Raw genomic sequence first — 13,488 nt, 5'->3', positions numbered from 1 at the left:
CTCTTTGTAGTGGTAGTTTGTGATGAAGTGTTGATTGAAGTAAACTTTGATTAATCTTTTATTACTTAACTTTATCAGAAACATGTATGCTGTTTTACCAACTACAGTCATCTGAAAGACTTTAAAATAATTGATACATTATTCAGTGAGATGTTTCTTTCTATATAGTGCTGCATTATGCAGATTAAGCTCTAAAAACATATTGACTTCTTGCCACTTCTTTATGAGCTGTGATATTTATTCCAGCTTGGCTCTATGTTTGGTTACATCAAAAAAATAGATAAGAAATATCTATCATTTAATATATCATGCAGTTTTCTCCTGGTTAAAAGACTGATGTTTTCTTATTTATATGTTTCAGTTACATATGAAAATGTCTCATTTTTGAAACAAACATGGGGGCATACAAATTATTTACTTATTTTTGCTCCAATTATAGTAAGGATATAAAACTTCAGTAAAAGTTCAGGAATCTTTTTTTGTATATACAGTCTCTCTCTCTCTCTCTCTCTCTCTCTCTCTCTCTCTCTCTCTCTCTCTCTCTCTCTCTCTCTCTCTCTCTCTCTCTCTCTCTCTCTCTCTCTCTGTGTGTGTGTGTGTGTGTGTGTGTGTAAAAACGTGTGGGTGTTTTATAAAGGTTTGCCGAATCAGAGTTGAGGGAGAGGTTTTTAAAAATTATTTTTCTCTGAAATTTTCCTGGTTCCTATCACTTTTCTAAAACAGAGGTCCCCAACCTTTTGGGCACCAGGGACCAGGTCCGTGGAGAAAGGTTTTTCCGCAGAGCGGAGAATGTGTGGTTTTGTGTGCTACCTGCATCCTGCGGATGGGGCTTTGCTTGTTTGTGCGGACCGGTTGCTGTCATGCTGTGGCCCGGTACTGGTCCACAGATAGTGGGTTGGGAACCCCTGGTCTAAAACACAGCTGTTTCCTCATCTTCTATATGACTGGCCCATAATAGCTTTGGGAATGGCTTTAGATTTGAAAAATGATACAGATGTCAACCAGGGAAATAAATAAGAGAGGAGGGGAATCTCATAGCTACAAAGCCTGGTAAATCTTCTGATTATAGTTCCAACAGACATTCTAACCAATGTATTAAGAAATAGCTTTTATAGTTTGTTCCTTAATTTGTTTTGGATTGGGTTGATCATGAAAAGACAGAATTCATGTAGATGGCTCAACTGCTGCAGAAATAAGTTTTCTTACCAACAAGTTGTTTATATATTAGTTTAGTTTGGAGCACAGTTTAGAAGAGGTTTTTTTTAACTCAGTGGATGTGTGGTTAAAATGGGCAGCCGTGTTCCTCATTAGGCTAATCTAACCCTGTATATTTACCAGTGAGAAAGACGTGCTTTTTTTTTTTGTTCTACTCTGACTTTGGAGATATCAGAAACAAAGGAATAGTTGGGAGTAGGTGACCGCAGTCTGTTACTGATGAAAAAGGTATAGGTGCTTTTGAAGACACCTCCTTTATCTGCTCTATATTAACACATTCTCTAGTACCTAAAGAGGATGTTACTTTTCTTCTTTTCCTAGTTTCTTTTTCCCCTTTTTTCTTTTTCAGCCAGTTTTTCCCCTCTTCTTTCTCTAAACTTCCAGCTGTTAGAGAAGCAGCTTACCTACATCCATCCTGGTGTTTTTTTTTAAACCCTTCTTCCTTTGTGCATATGAGTCACCAGAGTAATTTCTGTATGTGTCAAAGAATGAGCAGTAAGTGCTGGTGGAGAATAAAGGACTTTTATAAATAGGGCACCTTATTTATTAACTTAATCAGTATTGATTGATTCAGTTGATATTTTTTTATCCAGGCCCTGCCTGCCTTCTGTTGTGCTTTCTGGCAGGTATGCATATCTGCATACACAAAAACACATTTGACTGTATTGCAGGCACAGGCTTAGTTCTAGCCAGTGGCAGCAATTTTAGAAGACAAAATAGGGAAATTGGGCATTGCACAGGTATAGTTTTATAAATTTTGGCTTTGACCTTGAAGATGGTAATCACATTCCAGAAGGTTGCAGATGCCATTACAATACATCACTGATCATTTATTGTGTAAGGTGCACAGACCGGTGGAGGAGCATGAAATAAATCCAAGTTTATTTATTTAAGTCCGGGTATGTTTGATGTGGGACGCAGTGGCTCAATGGGTTAGGACACTGAGCTTGTCGATCAGATGGTCGGCAGTTTGGTGGGTCGAATCCCGAGTGCCGCGTAACAGAGTGAGCGCCTGTTACTCGTCCCAGCTTCTGCCAACCTAGCAGTTCGAAAGCACGTAAAAGTGCAAGTAGAAAAATAGGGACCACTACGGTGGGAAGGTAACAGCGTTCCGTGCGCCTTTGGCGTCTAGTCATGCCGGCCACATGACCACGGAGACGTCCTCGGACAAGCGCTGGCTCTTCGGCTTTGAAATGGAGATGAGCACCGGCCCCTAGAGTCGGAAACGACTAGCACGCATGTGCGGGGGAACCTTTACCTTTTTATGTTTGATAGCTCTGTGAGCCTGACATCTGACAGGAACATTGAAACAGGAAAGAAAACCTCTGCCCCACCTAATATGACAAGACATATTCCCTGCAGCTGGAGTCTTTCTCGTTGGCTCAGGTTTTCCTGGAGTAGAGGTGCCAGATGTTGAAGCATTCTATTAAAATGAAATCAAAATGGTGCTATGAGGAAGGAACCCATCTGTCCTGAAGCACTTTCAATCTGGAACAACAAATTACTACTTATTTATTGGAAACAGGGAAACAAGAGAAAAGATTCTTTTGTATCTCTTGTTACGTGCACCATACAGTATATGCTGTAGCATTTTCATTGCTTTCTCCACAGTGCACTCTATTCACTTGTCACTTCTGCTTCTAGTAGTTATTAAGAATTAAAATCTGACTGTAAAAATTGACTGTTCAGATTATAAATACTCTACGGAGGCACAGGAAAAAAACCTTTGTTCCTTACTAGAATTTTATCAAGCAAAAATAAGGTCACAATAGATTTGAATGCCCTCCGATAGAACATACACAGCAGTGTGATATTATTTTTATTTAAGGAAATAAAAAAATCTAATTCCCAGACAATAACATAATATGATGTGCAGCAATCAGTTTGCAAAGACCGGTCTGCCTTTGAAAAACCATCCCTTGGTGTGGACTACGAACCCTGCCAATATCCCTAAAATGTCTGTTCTATTAATAAACCTTCATTGTCAAAGTACAACATGTGTACATTGAGATTAGCTGAGCCTCCCCCCGTGCTCCCTCCCCCCAACACACAGTGACAACAAACCCTCCATCCTACCACACCATGTGAACCAACTACACCACACACCGGCCTCCCAAGTCAATTCTTCATAAATTCACAGAGATTATATCCCATTCAAAAGCCTAACAGCCCACGGATAAAAGCTATTTTTCAGCCTGTTGGTACGGCTGGCTATACTCCTATATCTTCTACCCGATGGTAGGAGAGTAAAGAGATACCGTCCAGGGTGTGAGTCATCCCTGAGAATCTTCCTCACTCTTCCAAGGCAACGAGCCCTGGCGATGTCATCCAGTGGTGTCAGGGAACAGCCCACAATGTCTTGTGCTGTGCTCACCACCCTCTGTAATACTTTCCTGTCCACGGCTGTCAGACCAGCATACCAAACCACAATACCATACGAGAGGATGCTCTCTATAGTAGACCGGGTCATTAGCTGTTGTTCTACCCTGTTCTTCCACAAGACCCTAAGAAAGTGAAGCCTCTATTACATGTAAGTCGTAAGTTTTTCATTACCAAATACAAGCAGATTACAAATACAGGTAGTCCTCGATTTACAACTACAACTGAACCCGACATTTCTGTTGCTAAGCAAGGCAGTTAAGTGAGTTTTGCTCTGTTTTATAAACTTTTCACCCACAGCTGTTAAGCGAATCACTGCACTTGATAATTACTGAAGGCAATCATTAACTGAATCTGTCTTCCCCCATTGACTTTGTTTGTTTGTTGGAAGCCAGCTGGGAAGCTTACAAATGGGATGCTTCAACAGTCCTGAGTTTCAGCAGTCATTTTTTACAGTCCCATTGTAACTTCGAATGGTATCTAAACAAATGGTTGTAAGTTGAGGACTACCTGTATTGTTTTTTTATTATAATTTTCTGGAAGGGCTAATTGGCTCTTTGTTTCTACTTAAGAGCCAGTTATGTATCAGAATAGTTAGAAATACTGATTTCCAGACTGACCAAAAAATTGAATTAAATGATAGGATAGGCCTGGGCTGATGAGAAGCGCCCATGAATTGCATTTCCTCTGTTAATATTGTGATCAAAATTAGTATGCCCAATGTGATGAAGGTGACAGGGCTTTACTTGGCGAGGAGAGGGGCAAGACTGAATGAACCAAGGCTGGAATTAATATTTGCATAGGGTGGGAAAAGTCCATAATGGTGTATGCATATTACACAATAAGCTCTGAATGTTTGCACATGATTATATCTTAGGGACGCGGTGGCTCAGTGAGTTAGGACGCTGAGCTTGTCGATCGGAAGGTCGGCAGTTTGGCGGGTCGAATCCCGAGTGCCGCGTAACAGAGTGAGCGCCTGTTACTCGTCCCAGCTTCTGCCCACCTAGCAGTTCGAAAGCACGTAAAAATGCAAGTAGAAAAATAGGGACCACTACGGTGGGAAGGTAACAGCGTTCCGTGCGCCTTTGGCGTCTAGTCATGCCGGCCACATGACCACGGAGATGTCCTCAGACAAGCGCTGGCTCTTCGGCTTTGAAACGGAGATGAGCACCGGCCCCTAGAGTTGGAAACGACTAGCACGCATGTGCGGGGGAACCTTTACCTTTACCTTATATCGTAAAGGTTCTGATTAGGGCTAATCCACACAGTGAACTGTGGAATTTATCTCTGGCTGCAGCACTTTTCTTTTATTCGGTGGAGTTAAGTGATACCGCTATGATACAATAAAGCGGTATACCTAGAAATAACTGGTAGGTAACTGTTTGGGAGGGTGAGGTATTCATGTAGTGTTCTTGATGACACAGCAGATGGCAGCACCTAGCCAATCTTGGCTGATGCTGAGAAGGAAAGGAAGGAATCCATGCAATCCAACTTGACTCAAGGGAGTCCTTCACTTTTTTTTAATGTAGGATTTTTCAAAAGTACCTGACTTCTCTTAACAAAGGGGAAGGGGGAATTGCCGCTCAGTTTCAGTGAGAAAATATTCTTTGGATGACAGAAGCCCAGAATCAAATTAGCTTCACCCTGCTCATCTTTTGTTCTGATATTTGTTGCTTGGTTTTGTTGGTTGTTTTGCTCTGTAATCCTGAAATCTGAAATATATGGATGTAACATTTGGAATGTTTTTCTCTCTGGGCTAATTTGGTTCTCTGCCTTAACTCCAGAAGCCTCTTTGACAATAATAAGAGCCTGCAGTATCAGCCGCAGAATATAGCTGATACCCTTATTGTGATTAGATTTTGTTTTCCTTTAAGCATTCTCTCCTATGATGATCTTGAATTGCTTTTGCTAGCCAATAGCATATCAGCTTCTCAACCCTCTTTGGGAATGGAGATTCACTATAATTTTTTTTTAAAAAAAAAACACAAATAAAAATTTTAAAATTGATGAAGCCCGATAAAAGATGAAATCTGCATCTTTGCAGATTTTGCAAAATGTTTTTGTAAAACACCAGAGGGAATGCATTTCATAGTTTGCAGATGAGGCTTTCTCACCCAGCATCAGCTACTTGGAGTGCATAGCATCCGTGCACCAGTTTCTTTTCCAAAACTCGGTGCACCTGGGATTTGTAGCAGGAGAAGCATTTTCTTCCTATTTTATTTTATGGTTTGCTACTCAATCAGCCAGATATTCAGACTGGATTTGGCATTTTTATCCATCTATTGATGGATAAAAGATCTGGGATAGGTAGATATTGATGTTTGAGGATATAAAAAGTATCATTGCAGGATGTAAACTGTTCTTAGTAAAAGCTGCCTTTTGCAATTGACTGATGGTGAATTTGTCAATGCCAATTAAGTTCAAGTAGTGCTCCAGTTGTTTTTGGGATTACACCCAAGCTGCCTGCTATTATTGGCACCTCCTTTGCTTTCTCCTGCCACAGGCATTTTACTTCTATTTGTAGGTCATTGTAGTTTTTCCCCTTCTTCAGGTCTTTCTCTTCTACTCTCCTGTCTGTAAATGCTGCCACACCCATTATGCAGATTTTTTCAGTACCTATATTATTAATGTCATTATTACAAGTAGTTCTCCCTTAGTCCACTCATTTAGCAACTATTCAGAGTTGTGATGGTGCTGAATGAGAGGGATTTATGATGGGTCCTCATATATCAGCCTTCTGAGGTAGACCAATTCATGATCGTATGTTTGTGATTTGCAACTTTTACTGCCAGATTCTGACAAGCAAAGCCAATGGAAAAGCTGATGGGAGGTTGCAGATGGCAACCAGATGATCCTGGTATCATGTGGGATTTGTCTAATACTGGCAACTGGGACTGCCAAAGGCGCCTTTATAAGTCAAAACAGTTGTGTGATGTTGCACCTTACAACCATGTCACTTAGTGATGGAATTCCCATTCTCAATTACCATCAGCAAACGAGTATCTGGAATTAAATTTATTATGGCAGCCACTCCAAAAGACTGGGCAGCTTTCTGCATTAGAAATATACAGTTAAAACTTTTAAAATATAACCACAAAAAGATAATAGCCAGGCTATTTTAAGGCTTTAAAAGTTTACATCAAATAACTTAAATTGTATCTGGAAAATAACTGGCAGCTAATGCAATTCTTCAGTACAGCCACCAGCAGTTCCTATATCTTCCACTGATGGCAGCAATATGGATAATATGGGAAGCAATAAAGAAATCCCAGGGATGTAAACTAGGTTAGGAAAACATCCTGGGAGAAAACAGTGGCAACCCTTTATCCCACATGAATATATAACCACCAAGAATTGAACTGTATAGAAAAAATATTTACCATTACTCGCTGAAGTTTGCTCTGATTGCAACTACTAGGGCTTTTTCTAAGATAGCTTTACAAAAAGCGCATTGCAGTAATTGTTATAGCTGATCTGGGATAATTATTGCCAAATCTGACTACTTGTGAATGGTTGTAGCTAGTTGTAACCCTAACTGGGCCCATGTGTCCCTTATCTCTGCTGCTACTGTGCATCCAATAGAGGACACTCCCAAATTTAAATCTGCTCTTTCAGGGTGAACACACACTTGGCTCAGATTAAAGCTCAGTCCCCAGTTTCTTACTGATGAACACTACCTCCGTTTTACTTGGATTTAATTTCAGCTGGTTTTCCCTCATCTAATCTCTTATTGAAATGAAGTACTGATTGTTTCCTTGGAATTAGTTGTTGCGATGGAGTAGAGCTAGGTGTTCCATCACAGTTAGTCCTCAACTTACAACCATTCATTTAATGATGATTCAAAGTTACAGTGGCCTCATGAAAATTGACTTACAGGCTGTCCTTAAAGTTACAACCATCCTACCATCCCCAGGGTCACGTGATTGCAATTCAGATGTTTGGCAACTGGCTCACATTTACAACAGTTGTAGCTTCTTGTGGTCACATGATTCTGAATTTGTGGAAGCTGAATTTGCTTAACAATTGTGTGATTCAGTTAACAACCACATAATTTGCTTAACTGTGGTGATTTCCTTAAGGCTACGGTAAAAAGAGTTGTAAAATGAGATCTGGTCCAATGACTTGTTTAATGATTATATTGCTTAGCGCCTAACATTTCGGTCCCAATTGTGGTCATAAGTCTAGGACCACCTGCACCTCGCTTCTAACCTTCAGTGGACTTCTTCTGTGGACTTTTAGATATATTGAGCAGCATGTGTAGCAAGACATGTAGCATGATAGGAATGTTGTGGAACACTACTACAGGTCAGCAGTGTCAAACAGGGTATCATGATTAATTAAAATGAAAATCTCCAAAAAGCCTAGAGCAGAGGCATCTGCAGGTCAGTGGAGAGGATGACTAATGCAACGTTGTGCTGCAAGTGCTATTCTTTTGTGATGTGTTGTGACTTCAGATGCGCTTATGAAAGATGTGAAGCTGAAAGGAGAAAAGCATCAGATCCTGTAGAGCAGACATGTCAAATTTGCAATGTCACATGACGTATCAGAACTTTTCCCCCATTGCTGGCAATGGGGTGGGTGCGGTTTCCTTGTGATGCATCCGGCCGGCAGGCCGGCAGTTTGACAACCCTGCTGCAGAGGCTTCTGCAGGAAAGCTATGGTTATCTGCATCCTTCATATCTATTTGCAAATATAGGTCATGCCTCAAGGTGAAGATATCATTTCAGTTCTATATCTTGATCAAAGTGGTCATTCAATCCACTTTATTAGCTCAAATTTGTCAGAAGCTATAAAGCCATCATCTTTCCAGTCCCCTTTCCTAGAAATTAAATGTTTGACCTTACATAGCCATCTTGTATCAAGGAAGCTTCTCTCCCCCAGAGTAGGGGTAGGCAACCTCGGCTCTTTTATGACTCATGGACTCCAACTCCCAGAATTCCTGAGTCAGCTGACTCAGGAATTCTGGGAATTGAAGTCCATTAGTCATAAAAGAGCTGAGGTTGCCTACCCCTGCCTCAGAGGCTTAGAACTGCCTCCTTTAGGCATGAAGGAACACATCCTACTCACAAAAATACATGAGTCATCCCCTTTAATCATGGTGCCTCTTATTGTCCTGGTTGATTAAATTGAGGAAAAAAGGTGGCAGTCATCAGGGATTCATAAAGTTGAAATGATCCATTTAGGACACTGAGCCCCTCCCCTGCTCCTAACAGAATAAGTCTCTCCATATTATTGACCTCTACTAGCTGAAAATAATCCAGAATAGCAAAAGAGATGGTTGCCAAGGTTACATTTTTTATGATTTAACACTGGAGTTAAACTAGATTTAACCAGAATCAAGTCAGTGAACCACACACTGGTTGCAATGGACATGGACTGGATTTGTTCTTCATCTTCAAAAAAGGTGTTAAAATTACATCTTTCACTAGCTCTTTTAAATTGCATGAGGATTGTTTTTACAGTACCATTGTGTATTAATGGTTCTGTTTAATTTGTATTGGGGGTGTTTGTTGTGTTCATCTTCAAATAAATAAAAACAAAAATATTAATAAGTCTATTTCCTTCTTCCAGCTTTGAATCAGATATCAGATGATCATCTGTGGATAGCCTAGTTTTAACCTCATACATCTAATAAGCCAGAAATGATTGGATTCATGGAAAGTCACAATTTTTTAAATCAATTACTTATCAAGCTCATATATTGCTGAGTTTGGAGCATGGTAATTTGCAGTATGTTGCTCACAGTGGCTTACAAATCACAACAGGTTCATATAATATGCCAACTACAATCATACAACATAATTTTATAGTATACATATTCCCTTATAATGTGTTTACTGATTCAAGTAGGTAACCAACCAACAAAGTCTTCTTTCAAAAAAATAATACAGCACCATTTTTATAATGTTTATTTTTACAAATTCTGTTGGTTGGCTATGAAATCCTTCAATCATATTAAAATTTGAAGTTGGAATGACCCATTTTCTCCTTGAGGAAATCCTGATAAGCATTCAGGTCTCCTATGAACACTGCTTACATCCCACCAAGGATAATTTAAAATATTACCTTCCTCTGACTAGGAGATAATATATATAAAAAATTCAAAGAAATCCCAGAATAAGCCTTTTAAGTACACAAATGTACAAAATAGCCCCATCAGCCCGTTTTCCATTGCTTGAAATAAATTGGTTGTGTCAATGAAATTGGCTGGAATTAGAAGTATAATGAAGTTAATAAAGTGACAGGCATGAGCTAGGAGCAAAATAAGAACTAAGGAAGATGGCTTTTACATTCCACCTTCAACCATGGAGGTAACTTTGGATCAATCACTTTGTCTCAGCCTAAACTCACAAAATTGTTGCAGTGAAGAAAAACAGGGCACACTTTATGGACTGTCTTGAGCTCCTAAAAGAAAAGTGGAACATTTAGTGGTTACTTAAATCGCTAAATAATAAACTATTTTTATTGCAATATTTTAACATAGCCAATTCATATATTATCATAAGCTGGATCCATTGATAATCTTTATTTGTGAGCTGAACGAGGGGTCGTATATTGCTGTTTTTAGAAGAGAACGGACATACTTTTCTGTTAATATGTTTTATTTTAATAAATATAATAAATGTACATATTTATTCCCTGTCTATTAACTTTGTCCCAGGTAAACTAAGTGTTAACTTCTTTATGTGTGGCCAAACTCTGCTTTGTAATCTTTCCCACATTTGTGAATTGCCATCATTGTTTTCTGTAGGATTTTTTTGTTGTTGCATTGCTTAAATATTTTTTCTTTATTATTGATGCACGTCCTCTCCTTCAGCTTCAATATAAATTACTCTCTTCTCCCTAAAGGCTGGGATTCTTGCTCCAGCCAAACTGCCAAGCCTTCTAAAACCCAGCTGTGCTATCGCTGTTGCACAAGCCTGCTTGCCCCAGGCAACACATAGTTTATTTGTCGAGAGTGTCACAATAAACCTTGAGGGATTGAACAGATTCCTTCAGCCTGCTTTATATTTCCCATGGATTTCATTAGTGGTTTTGTTGGCATCCTTGCCTTGTTTACCAGTTCAAATCATTATTCATGAGGTGGGTATAGAAAGCAAAAATAAAATAAAATACAATATTATTTTTTAGTTTGTTTTTCCAGTCTTATCAGATGTTGGAACTTTACCTTCTGCTTAATGTCTCCCACTAGTGTCCCAACGAGCAGAAGAGGAAAAACTTATTTTTTCAAGGTTGAACTGCTTACTTGAGAAAAAAGGCTTTTGAACCAGGTGGAGCAAGCAGTTTTACAGAGCAGTGGCTGGTCCATTGGGGTATGGGAACACTGTTCCGTCAAGAGGATCAGCCCTATTTGGTCTTTGTCTTTACGTAAAACCAATCTGTGAATGCTGCTGGCTGTCACCTCTTCCTTAGTCAGTGTCTTGATATGCTGTTTATGGCATTTAGCAAGCATGTTCCTCCCTTCAGAGTCTCCCAAGATACACAAGGATTTCTTTTTTAAATTCTTCAAGATATAGATAAGAGACAGAACTCACCTCTGCCTATGAAAAAGCAACTAGAAGCGGTAGCAATAAATAAAGGGAAGGGAAGGAAGGCCTGGCCATTATTTTCTTATTAAACATCTTGCTTAATCAAGGACTCAGAAGAACAACAAAATATTCTACAATAAGCCAAAGAGCTTTCATCCTTGTTCTGTCTTGATGGATAGGTATTCAGCTTAGGCCAGGCATGTCGAACTTGTGACGTCACATGACATCACACGACGTATCACGACTTTTTCCCCATTGCCAGCAAGGGGGTAGGCGTGGTTTTGGTGTGATGCATCTGGCCCACGTGCCGGCAGTTTGACATGCCTGGCGTAGGCTGATACTGTTATTGTAATTTTTTATATTACTTCTTGTAGGGGAATCTGTATTTTACAATAATTAGAGATCTGCCCTGTACTCTGGGTGAAGGATTTTTATTGGACTGTATGGATAAATAGATAGCATATTCTGTCTTGGAGGTTAGGGTGGAAAGCAGTGGAAGCATTAGGCTTTGTTGTGGGAATGAAGTTCTTAGTGTCATTGCCAGAGGAGTAAAGTATAAAACCAGAAGGCTCTGCTACACACACACACACACACACACACACACAATGTACGTATTTGCTTTCTTCTAATGTAGGAAGATATTCATGTGGATGTAGTACTTGCATATTCATTAGGCTGTTATCAGAAGGAATAATTATTCAATAAATTCAAATTGCCAAGGGGTTGTCACAATTAATTTATTTTTATCCCATTTCTGTTTTAAATGCAAATAGAAAACTAATTTCACTTTTCTGGTCTATAATAATTTAGCTTTAGCTGTGTAGTCTAGGTGTATCGGCAGACTGCGTTTATTTCTTACTTACAGGCAACAGTAAGCCAGTTTGCAAGATAATCCTAACTTGAATAGAATAAAAAGAACATACTTGGAATAAAACTGAGATTTGGTTGTGCTTGTGTCATGATGCCCAAACTGTGCTAAAGCTAACTAGTACCATCCTCTTCACCATTATCAAGGAATGTAACATATGGCCACATGTGACTGAAGGCTGTCTAACATTCCCCTCTTATGTCCTTTCCTATCATTGTGAACATTTCTCTCTCCTCAGCTTGGTACTTACTCCCTTCATTATGTTTCTTGGATATGATACATGAATTATCTCATATTTGTATTGAAATAAATAGTTGCACTTGTGTCAGAAGAACCAAGGCATTTCCAGATTAAAAGGATTACCCAGTGACATCACCGTTGCCCTGGGGATGCCCAATTGGGGACTCCTTTCATGTCCCTGGCAGAAGCTGGAGTGAAGGACTAGAGCTCAACCCTGCCCCACGGCAGCTCTTGGGTCTCGAACACAGGCTTGCTAACCTCCTGCCCAGCATTCCAACCACTCGAGCTACCGTGCTCCTAAAAATAAGTGGTTAGGTTATACTTTGAGGCTATGGTTTTCACCTAATAATAAGTATATATAATCTGGAATATGTTACACACACACACACACACACACACACACACACACACCTCTAAAGAATTAAATAAGTTAGCTGTGTTTCTGAATTTCTCCAGTGGCTGAAACATAGTGTGACTAAAGGGCATGTTCACGGGCAATCCTACTAGCAGAGATCTGTATGTGTGTGACTTTTGTCCATTCCCCATATCCTTTAAATCCTCCAGAGCTCCCAAGAATCTGATCTGGAAGACTGGTGTGTTCTCTGTAATAGTGGGGTGTGTGAAGGAATTGCAAATAGCACTCTGTCTGTAAGTAGGCTCCTTGGTAATATTAATGGAAGGACTAGTTCAGGGTCCAAGTAAATTAACTGCATTGTAAACCATAAAGCAATAATTTTCACCTTTACTTCTACAATCATTTTCTTCACTTTTGAGAAGCACAGTAAAACCATACATTCTAAGGAATATATTTTTATTAGATGTAAAATATAATAAGTGTATTCTTTAATATTCAATAGAAAAATAATTTACTTCATTAACTGCTAATCGTATAAACAATAGGCATGGTTCTTCTCAGTTTCAAGGACTTTTTATGCTAATTGCAGTAATGCTGAGATGGTATTTATGCATTATTGTATCCCATAGTCTTACTTTGAATTCTTCGTTGGGGGAATGAAAATTTCAAGTGATGATAATATGGAAATTATATTCTAGGAGCCGTATTTTTCTATACATTAAGATGGACGTCAGTAAGTGTGTATTCCCTAGGGCAGGGCTCTTCAAACTTGGCCCTTTTATGACTTGTGGACTTCAACTCCCAGAATTCCTGAGCCAGACCTGCTGAGTGAGGAATTCTGGGAGTTGAAGTCCACAAGTCATAAAAAGGCCAAGTTTGAAGACCCCTGCCCTAGGGCCTAG

General features: G+C 39.5%; 1 protein-coding gene across 1 annotated transcript in view; it reads left to right on the top strand.

Moving 5' to 3' along the window:
- Positions 1-13,488, top strand: part of DST (dystonin) — a 315,143-nt gene that overhangs the window by 51,777 nt on the left and 249,878 nt on the right. The gene's annotated exons all lie outside the window — the stretch shown is intronic.

This window comes from Vipera berus (genome assembly GCF_964194415.1).
Source record: "Vipera berus genome assembly, chromosome: 1".
NCBI classification, from domain to species: Eukaryota; Metazoa; Chordata; class Lepidosauria; order Squamata; family Viperidae; genus Vipera; species Vipera berus.
Note: the sequence above shows the minus strand (reverse complement) of the source record. Positions and strands in the feature narration are given on the sequence as shown.